Source organism: Nyctereutes procyonoides, unplaced genomic scaffold (assembly GCF_905146905.1).
Source record: "Nyctereutes procyonoides isolate TBG_1078 unplaced genomic scaffold, NYPRO_anot_genome, whole genome shotgun sequence".
Classification (NCBI taxonomy): Eukaryota; Metazoa; Chordata; class Mammalia; order Carnivora; family Canidae; genus Nyctereutes; species Nyctereutes procyonoides.
Window position 1 is genome coordinate 65,119,685 of NW_026575051.1, and position 10,076 is coordinate 65,129,760.

Genomic DNA, 10,076 nt, shown 5'->3' on the forward strand with positions numbered 1-10,076 from the left:
CTTTAAATAAGTCAAACCTTATGGAGCAATCCTTGGAAACATGTACATAAATAATATTAACAAGGAGTCTTCACACATTTACCTTTAATAGGTCGGGTCTGTAAAATAGGAAGAGCATAAGGAGAACATGTAGTTCTCTCTGTAGGCCTGAGGTCTCCGGAACCCTAAGGCTGGAAGTAAGGTGTCTGTGAACACTCTGATATTGTACATTAAGTTATACGTGTATATATTTTTTTCTGGGGAGAGAGTCACGTCTCTCATCAGATTCTTAAAGGAATCTTTGACTAAAATTTTAAAAATTATCATTCATGGGGTAAATCTTATTTCACAAGGGCTAGACAAGTAAGCAGGGTGAGCAGAGCCATGTGGTTCGGGCTTGGTGAGCATCTTCTTCAGACAGTGCTAGACAACATTGTATGTGTTGTATACACGTTGTGTGATATGACAGCGTCAGGGTGCGTGTTCTGATTGTGGTTTAGATTTGGGGCACTCATCCAGAAACAGGTCTTTCTTGGTATGAAAACAGGAGCACGTGTTTTGGATCAGAAAGACCTGAATCAGTGACCAGGCAGGTTCTACTCACCTCTCTGAGTCCTAATGTCTCTGTAAGTCAGGGATAATCATTTGTAATTTGTCATGTTATCGGCGGGCAGGCATGAAATAATATACGTAAAGCTCCCAGCATAGACTTAGGCACAGGGCGGACACTCAGAAAGGTTTGTCTCTGTCCCTGTTTCTCACCCCACACTGAGATCCCACCCCCACCCCCATGACACTCGAGCACAAACTCTGCTGCGTAGCTGGGGCTACACCTAATCAGACTGATTGGAGTCCGGTCTGGCAAACCTGAAGGAAAACCAGTCTCCTCTCCATCTCTGCTGCAAAGGTAAGCAAGGCCCTTAGGCACAGAACATGCCTGAGGATCACAGGGAATTACAAGGGATGAAAAGACATCATTCCTGGACCCTAATAGGGAAGACATTGCCAATAATAAATTAGCAGAAGCCATAGGGCCTGGGACACTAGCAACATACACACAAGCACAAATATCCTACACACCTGAAAACAGATTGTGCCATAGAAAGGAAAAACCACATGGCGTTGATTTAGGAAACAGCTGTGGAGAAAATGATTACTGAGCCATATTTTTTCGGTGCAGGAAGGGATATGATGTGGCAGAGCAAAAGGGAGAAAGCTAAGGAAGGAGGTGAGAGTGCCAAGAGGGGAGCTTAGGGGAGAGGTGGGCATGGCGCAGATTTGCAGGGCGGCCGGGGAAGCCATGCTGGAGGGCCTGTGGAAAAATGACAGCAGCTAGGTGTGGGGGAAGGGAAGCAGCTAATTGGTAGAGACCCTTGAGACCCATGATTAGGAGTTTTAATTTAATTCAAGAGGCAATTGGAGCTATTGTAGGCTTCTAAGAAGGGGAGCGATATGATCAAAATGATGCTTGAAGACAATGGTTCTTGCTGCTGTGAGCAGGGTGGATTAGATGAAGGAGACCCTCAGCCAGGGTGGCTGATCTGATGCTTTTTCAGGAATCCAGGGTTACAAGGGCATGGCCTAGAACAGGGCTCTGGGAATGGGATGGAAGGAGCAGAACTGCAATATGTTATAAAGGGTAAATATTTGTTCTTTTTAGAACCAAACACTGGGTTAGGTGCTGGGATGCCATAGGGAAGAGGCACAGCAGTTGGGATGGGGGCAATTAATAAGATGGTGAGGTCAGTGCTAGGATCACACAAGCAAAGAAATATGAGAGTGCGTAGCAGGACCAGCACCCGAGTTGACCACATAGGTGGTCAGGAAAGCCTTCTCTGAGGAAGCGGTATTTAAGCTGGGAACTTAATGATAATTGGGCATTAACTGAGTGAAAAATCACTGGGAGAAGTACTGCAGGCAGGAAGCCACAGGATGAAAGAGTAGGAGTGGAGCCAGGAGGGAAAGGCAAGAATGGTTTCCCAAAAGGCTCAAGAGAGCAAGCAGGGTGGGACTAGACCAGGAAGGGCCTTGAGTCTCCAATATGGATTGTGAACTTTATCCCGAGGGTAATGGTTTGTTTTTCATTTTAGAAAAAATCTCTCTGGCCATGTTGTGGGGAAAATAGGATTGGGTGTGGTGGTTGTTAGGATGAGAGGCTTGCCATAGTCATAGGGAGAGATGATTAGGAAGTAGTGCTGGAGACAGGTAAATATTTAGGATGCAGAACTTATGGGATGGGGGGGGCACCTGTGTGGCTCAGTCAGTTAAGCTTTCAACGATGGAGAATGATTATATCCCTGGACTAAACTCTATTCTAGTTTATTCTATAACCTCTTAAATGTGAGGCCAAAAGGATCAAATGATACCCAAGTAACTTAAAACACATTTCAGAACAATGTTGAAAATATTAATAAAACTTCAAAAATACCCATCACCCAACAAGTTCAAGTTCACAATGTCTGCCAGCCAATCACACATTACCAACTATACCAAAGAAGCAAGAAAATATGCACCATTGTGCAGAGACAACAATCAATTAATTGAAGCCAATTCAGACCCGGTATAGATTTGGAATTAGCAGACAACACTAAAATAGTATTCTCCATATTTTCAAAAAAGTAGAGACATAGAAGATATTTTTATTATGGATATTTTTGGGGTTTTTTCACCAGCTGCTACAAAGGGCCTTATTGTTTCCATTTGGTCCATGGCTTGGGAGAGGGCTCCAGTGTGGCTGCAGGGAGAGGCTCAGGCACAAGTCCTGGCACCAGGGGGATGCCAGAAGGGCCCCTCAAGGGCTGCTGGGTTCCGTAGGCTCCTAGTCATACTTGAGGGTGAGTCTTTCAAAGAGATACTCACTCAGCCCAGCCTGGGGACCAGCTACCCGGTGGAGGTTAGACAGGTGGTTGTCCATCTTCTTAATGAGTTTCACCTCCTCATCCAGGAAGTGATTCTCCAGGAAGTCACAGAAATGGGGATCTATGTAGGCAGAACCCAGGGCATGCAGATCCCAAAGGGCCTGGCTCAGGTTCTTCTCCAGAACCAGGGAAGCTCCCATGACATCCAGGGTTTTACACTCCTCTTAGGAAGGCTTCTGCACATCCTGGAAGTGGGCACTGCCACCAGGATGGTTTTGCATCTTCAAGAGATGCTCAGCACCCTCTCACTTCCCCTCAGCCAACTTGTAGAAGAAGGGACCCATGCCTTCCAAAGCCACATCTTTGCAGTCGAAATAGAAACCCAGAGAGAGGCAGGTAGAGGAGGCCTGCAGATGCATGTTGACCAGGTGGCTGACAGCAGCCTCCACCTCAGTGGAATAATTCTGACAAATCTGGGAGCTCGTGTTGGATCTGTAATAAGGAGCTAAGCTCAAAACAGGGTATTGGCTGGACCCAGAGGCAGAGGGTGGCTGAGAAGATGGCTCCAAAAGTTGCAACTAGAAAAAAGTTTGGAGGGTAGTTGGAGGCTGGTAGAAGGAGCATCCCTGGGTCTGTTCCATCCAAGTGCTGCTGAAGCAAGAGACAGATCTGCAGGACTGCAAGATGCACCACCAGAATATATTTTTATTTTTTATTTTTTTAAAGATTTTATTTATTTATTCATGAGAGACCTGGAGAGAGAGGCAGAGAGGCAGGCAGAGGGAGAAGCAGTCTCCCTGCAAGGAGCCTGATGTGGGACTCGATCCCAGGACCCTGGGATCATGCCCTGAGCCAAAGGCAGAGACTCAACCACTGAGCCTCCCAGGTGTCCCTCAAGAAGTGTTTTGGGACCCATTCACATACAATGTATTCAGCCAAGGAAAGTCTCATGGACTCAGTCATTCAGTAGCTATTCTTTTTTTTTTCTTTTCCATTCAGTAACTATTCATTGAGCATTGGACACTGCTATTGGGAAGAGAAGTCTCTGCCGTTGAGGAGGCTATGACCCAGCTGCAGAGGAGACAGACACGCTCCACACACTCAACTGATGACGCCCACCCCATGTGCTGAACAGCACGTAACATGAATGCTCTGGATAGAAAGGGAGCTCCAGCGCTGCAGGTGGATTGGCTTCTCCGACAGCCAGGGCTTGAGCTGCTCCCCGGAAAGGGCTTTACTGAGACTGGGACTTATGTGAACAAATGCGTAGAGTTGGCATTGGGTTTTGTGTCAATGCGGTGTACTTAGAAGGCGGTCAAGCATCCTGTCTGACCGTGGCTGAGGGCCCAGAAGGGGGAAGAAGTAATGCTGGAACCACGGTTGGGCCATTTCTCAGAATGATGGCAGAAGGCAAGGCTGACACTAATGACAAAAAACACTTATGCTCCAAACTGACACCAAAGCTAAAAGCCATGTATTGGATAAGTGTTGCCCAGTACCTACTGGAAAGAAATTACTAAGTGATGTTTTTATAAAGCTATCTCCATTTGCCCACAGAGGCAAGAATTGGGAGTTTAAGGGAAATGAAATCCTTTAAAAATTGACATTTTAGAACCTTTTGCTTTTTTGTGTCAAATTGCCGCCGGGATGAAAAAATTGGAGGAAACGACGGAGTGCTCTATGTCTTGATTGTGGTGTTTCTATGGGGGCAAACATTTGTCCAACCCCATTGAATTGCATACTTAAATGGGTGTGTTTTATTGTGTGCCAAGTATACCTCAAGAAGGTTTGTTTATTTATTTATTTATTTATTTATTTTAAAAAAAGGTTTATTTTTAAAAAGCAATTTGAACAATAAAAAATATCAGAGTGAGTCTATAAATACATATATATAATCCATTCGGGCATACGTACATCACTATCCCTGGACTTCCTTGAGCTAAGCCATACCATTTTGGAAACAATTTAGGACTTTCAAGGAGTAAGCAGGAAAACAAAAAGATTTTGAGTTATTAAAGTGACTGGAAACAAAATTTTCCAATTAACCATTATGATTATTAACCAGCCAGCATGGGTTTCCATAGTTAATGATCCCAGAGGTTTTTATGACTTTCATTTTTCTTTTGCCCTTAAACATGTTCTTCAGTAACCCATCATGAGAACGCACTGTAGGGGTGAAAGGCATAACTTACCTGGTGTAATTAACCTCCCTAGACATTGTCTTAGGGGCACAGATACACTTAAACTGGCATTTTAGAATCTCTCTTTTCCAGCCTACAAGTGCATGTGTTTGCTGTGTTATTTAAGAATATCCAGTTCTGGGGTGCCTGGGTGGTTCTGTCGGGTAAGTGCCTGCCTTCAGCTCAAGCCATGACGCAAGAGTCCCGGATTCAAGCTCCTTTTCCCTTTGTCCCTCCCCCTGCTCATGCTTGCTCTCTCTCTCATTCTTGCCCTCTCTCAAACAAATAAAATCTTTAAAAAGAAAAGATATCCCATTCCGCTATTAGAGAAAGAGAAACACCTTAGATAAAACTCCTAAGAATGGTTCAGCATAGATAGAAAGGAGTAGCTTATGAGAGCTAGAACTCTGTTAAGTGTAGGATGAGTGAGCAAATAGACTTTGAAACATAGAATTCATAAGATGTGCTAGGTAATAGGTAGTGAGTAAATTGGTAACCTGTAAAATACGTTATGTTTAAGGACAGAACGACAAAAGTGTTATTTATAGACACAAAAGGATGGAGAGACATGTCATGGAGTATGGATTATGCTACATCAAGGCTGATAGTTACACAATCAGCCACCTTCCAGTGATCTCAGTATTATTCTTTACGGCCTCATGTATGCTCTGCCCTAGAAATACAAATAAAACCCACAACTGTTGAGCACTCTGACTGGCAAGCTTCAAGTCTGTGCAGGCACACTTGCCCCGTGTCTTTTCAATAAAGCAAGCATGTCGTAGTTCCAGGCACCTTCTTTCTGCTGACACATCCCACCTTGTCCATCCTCAACCCTGGTCCTCCTAACTACAGCATAAGCAGAGAGAGGAAGATAATCTCCCTTGCATGTGCTTGCCCCCTATCAAAAGGGTGTTAACTCACCCCATCTCTGTCCCCCTGTTCCCATCCTGTGTTTTAAATAGATTCAATATCTTTTTATTTGATTTGGTTCATGAGCCTTTCTGTTTCAAGACCTGCGAGAAAGCTTTCCTGGGGGTGAACCAGAAAGCTGTCATTCCTTGCAACACAGCCTCATTTGGGGGATGGTTAAAGCAGTACTAAGTCCATTTGATATTTTAAACCATACTGAAGGTGCAAATGAAATTTTATTCCTCTGTTTCCAAACCAAATCAGTGTTTATCCATCAAGTCACTTCATCACATGCCCTGCCAGGTAGCATGCATGCTTAAGAGGCTATGGGGAGGGGGGGGCGGGGGGGGGAATCCAAACATTTAGTGCAAGGGCAGGGGAGGAGGAAGAGGGATTTAGAGGGAGAGGCACATCCCTCCATGATTCATTCACTGAGTTAATAAGTACCTAATGCAGCCCCACCAAGCTGCACTTACTGGGGTAGGTTAGAGCGCTAGACACAGCGGAGTCCCACCCTCCGGGAGCATGCTTTCTCCAGGAGGCCACAGATGCAGGGAATCTGAATAAGCAAGCTAAGGGCCGAGGAGGTATTGGTAAAGAGCCATGGGAAAGAGAGCTGAGTGTGGATGCATCTGCTCAGGGGTATGCGTGTGCATGTGCCTGTGCGTGTGTGTAAAAGAAATCAGACCTCACAGAAGATGTGTCATCTTAGAGATCTTGAAGCAGGAGTAGGAGTTCGCCTGTTGGACAGATGACCACACTTTGGCAGCCCTGTAGGAGGGATTAGCACGAAAAAAAGACTCAGGCGTGTGAAAGAATGTGAGTGTGGACCACGGAGGTGCTGGGTGTGGATGGAGCACAGAACATAGAAAGAGGGAGACAGGTGACAACACTGAGGGGTGGGCCAAATGGAGTCCTAGGGTGAAAAACCCCGGTCTTCATCCAAAGCCATGCTTCCAGTAGCTCAAAGTGAACATTTTAACACTTGCAGTCACCTTTGATTCCTCTCTCCCCACCCCTCTCTCTCTCCTTCCACCCACACCAGCTGCAAGTCCTCCTGTTGGCTCTACCTTCACAGAGCATCCGGCGCAGCCCCTTCTCACCACCCCCAGGATCCACCTGGGCCCAAGACCTGCCATCGCTGGGTTCGATTGCTGCGATGAGCCTCTGACCGGGTCTCCCTACCTCTGTCCTTACCCAGGGCTCTCCCCAGGACTCAACACAGCAGCCCAGGGGAGCTTTTAAAGCTGAAGTTAAATCAAAACCCTCCTCTGCTGAAAATCCTCCAAAGCTCGCCTTCTCACTCAGAGTGAAATCCAAAGGCCTCCTAGTAATGCCCCCAAAGCCCAACATCACACCCCGCCCACCTCCCACTTGACCCTTCTTCTGGATGTGCCCCTTCCTGCCAGATGACCTCCTTCACTGTGTCCCCTCCCCGGGCAGCTGTCCCTCAGGCTCCCCCTCGGCCTGTTCCCTCACTTTGCCAGGCTTTGCTCGGAATCACCTTCGTGCAGAAGCCTTTCCTGACCAACCCAGGATAGAACCTTCCCGGCCGTCATGCCTGACCCCGTCCCTTGTTTTCTTTTCCCTGCAGTACTTGTCACCATCTGACATACTATATTCTTGGAGGAGGGGGAGGGGTTCTATGGGGAGAGGGGCAGGTTTGGGGGGTTCTTGGTGGGCAGCAAAGCAAAACATATTGAGCAATAGTAAAGTGATAGTGCAAAGCTCCCGAAGAGGGAGGGGACCCGAGAGGGTAGCCCTATATTCTTGTTTATTCTTGTTTCTCTCCCAACCAGAGTGTCCGCCCCACAGGTGCAGGATTTCGGAAGGTTTTGTTTCCTGCTGAATTCCCAGCCCACAGCACAAGGCAGGGCACAGCGCACGCTCCATACATGTTTGGGGGGAAGGAATGACTGGAAGGAGTTTGTGCAGAGGGGCGAATGCACGTATGTCTTAGATCGTCTCAGGGAGGCTGAGTCTGAAGCAGGGAGACGGGCAAGGGGTATGGAAGGCCTTGCCGCAGAAAGGCCTAGATTCTGGAGACAGCTATAAAAAGAGAGCAGGGATCAAAAGAGTCTTTACAGACTGACTCACTGAAATAAGAAGAAGCAATAAAGAATAAATTCAATGTGACCCAACAAATTTTTTTTTAGATTTTTAAAAATTTATTTATTCATGAGAGACAGAGAGAGGCAGAGACACAGGCAGAGGGAGAAGCAGGCTCCTCATGGGGAGTCCAATGTGGGACTCGATCCCAGGACCCTGGGGATCACATTCTACTGCTGAGCCATCCAGGTGCCCCTGGGCCTGCAAATGTTTAATAAGGGTTTGCTTAGGCAACGGATCATGGGAAAGAGGAGGAGGGCACAGACGGGACGGACTGTGTGCCCAGGGGGTTCCGGTCAGCGAGTCGAGGGCGCAAGAGAAGTTTGGTGCACCTGCTGGGAAAGCAGAAGAGGAACATGTTTGGTTTCCATCAGCGAAGGAAATTAGAGATGTCACGGAGGAGGGAATATTTAAACTGGGTCTTGAACCATGGGTAAAATTTCAGAGGCAGAGACGGGGAAAAGGCAGTGATATGACAGGTTTTGAATTTCTCTATTTCTACCGCCACGTAACTTTTGATGGAGTTGCGAATGACTTAGGAGACATGGTTCTTTCTACACCGCGTGAGATAAAGTTGTAAACCAAAGGACACAGCAAAGAGGAAAGGAAGAAAGAGTCAGAATAATTCACCACTCGGACCATTCGGTCCAAGATCAGGAAACCATACCCACAGGATTTTAAGAAAACCCAGACAAAATCACTTCCCTGTTGAGCAGTGTCACAAAGGAAAAAAACAGCAAAAAATCACCCAAGCGAGTAACTGTGCTGACTCCTGCACTTCCACCCGAGAGAACAATCTTCCGCCAGGGCCTCATCGTTTTACAGGCAGGTTAGCATCCTTTGTCGGCAGGATTCCTCCGTAAGGGCTGACCGTCATGCTGGCTTGTAGAGCTGGCCTACGTTCTTAATAAAACTGTCAGATGAAGCCAGGCCTGGCTGCAGTATATTAGTAATACAAATTCTTAACTGTCAATTAGTTAACTGGCTAGTAAAAAGAACCTGGTTTATAAGATTGTTGCTAATGAATATAATGCTTTGTTCTGCAGCAAAACATCTGCTGTGGATATGTAATTAGAAGAAGGGCCCCCTCCCTCCCTCCCCATAGGGAGAACATGTGCAGCTGAATAAAGGAGCTTATTATACCTGCGAGGGGTCAAAGTCTGTGGGTCTGTGGCTTATGGTATTATGACAGATTACAAAACCACTCCATTATGCTAGTCAATCTGTTTCCAAGCACCTAGCAGGGAGCTGGCTGGGCGCTAGGGGCTCTGGAACTAGACTCTCATTGGTTTTCTTCCTAAGGTCTTATGACAGGTCAGCTGTTGTTGACACCACCCGACAGCTCACGTGTCAGAGCCTTTCTATCTGACTTCTGCCTCTGTCACTGCCAGGCTCTCTCGGAGAGTCAGCCTGCCCCTCGGGCCGCGACCAGCTCCCAAGAAGAGCTTAAGTGGATTTGAAACCCACGGGTCGCCCCCATTATTTGTGCTAATGAAAGAGAAAAGGAAGCAGAACGCTTAAACCCAACGTGACCTTTGTTTCCGACTCTCCCTCTCTCCCATCCTCTCCCCATCTCCCCCCATTTCTCTTCCACTATTTCCACGGTTCCTCATGTCCCTTTGCTCCTGGTGGCAGGTGCTTTCTTAGAAGACACGTTTAGAGAGGGGAGAGGCTAGTTAGAGACCGGGCTCCTCTAAAAGCCTGTTTTGAAGTCGGTTGTCACACATACCTACAAAACTATTTCAGACTCAAGAGGTTGAAAGATAATTTGATGTTTGCCTTCTGCTCCAAAGTGGTTTAAGGAAACTCAATTTTATTCCCTTGGCAGAATTTATAATTACTCTTACAAGTGGGACGCCTGGGTGGCTCAGTGGTTGAGCATCTGCCTTTGGCTCAGGACGTGATCCCAGGGTCCTGGGATCGAGTCCTGCATCAGGCTCCCCACAGGGAGGCTGCTTCTCCCTCTGCCTATGTCTCTGCCTCTCTCTGTCTCTTATGAATAAATAAATAAAAACTTTTTAAAAAAATTACTATTATAAGT

General features: G+C 46.6%; 1 pseudogene; it reads right to left on the reverse strand.

Moving 5' to 3' along the window:
* Positions 1 to 2,797: 2,797 nt before the first annotated feature.
* LOC129512424 (ferritin light chain-like) lies at positions 2,798 to 7,485 on the reverse strand (annotated as a pseudogene).
* Between the last annotated feature and the right edge of the window lie 2,591 nt (positions 7,486 to 10,076).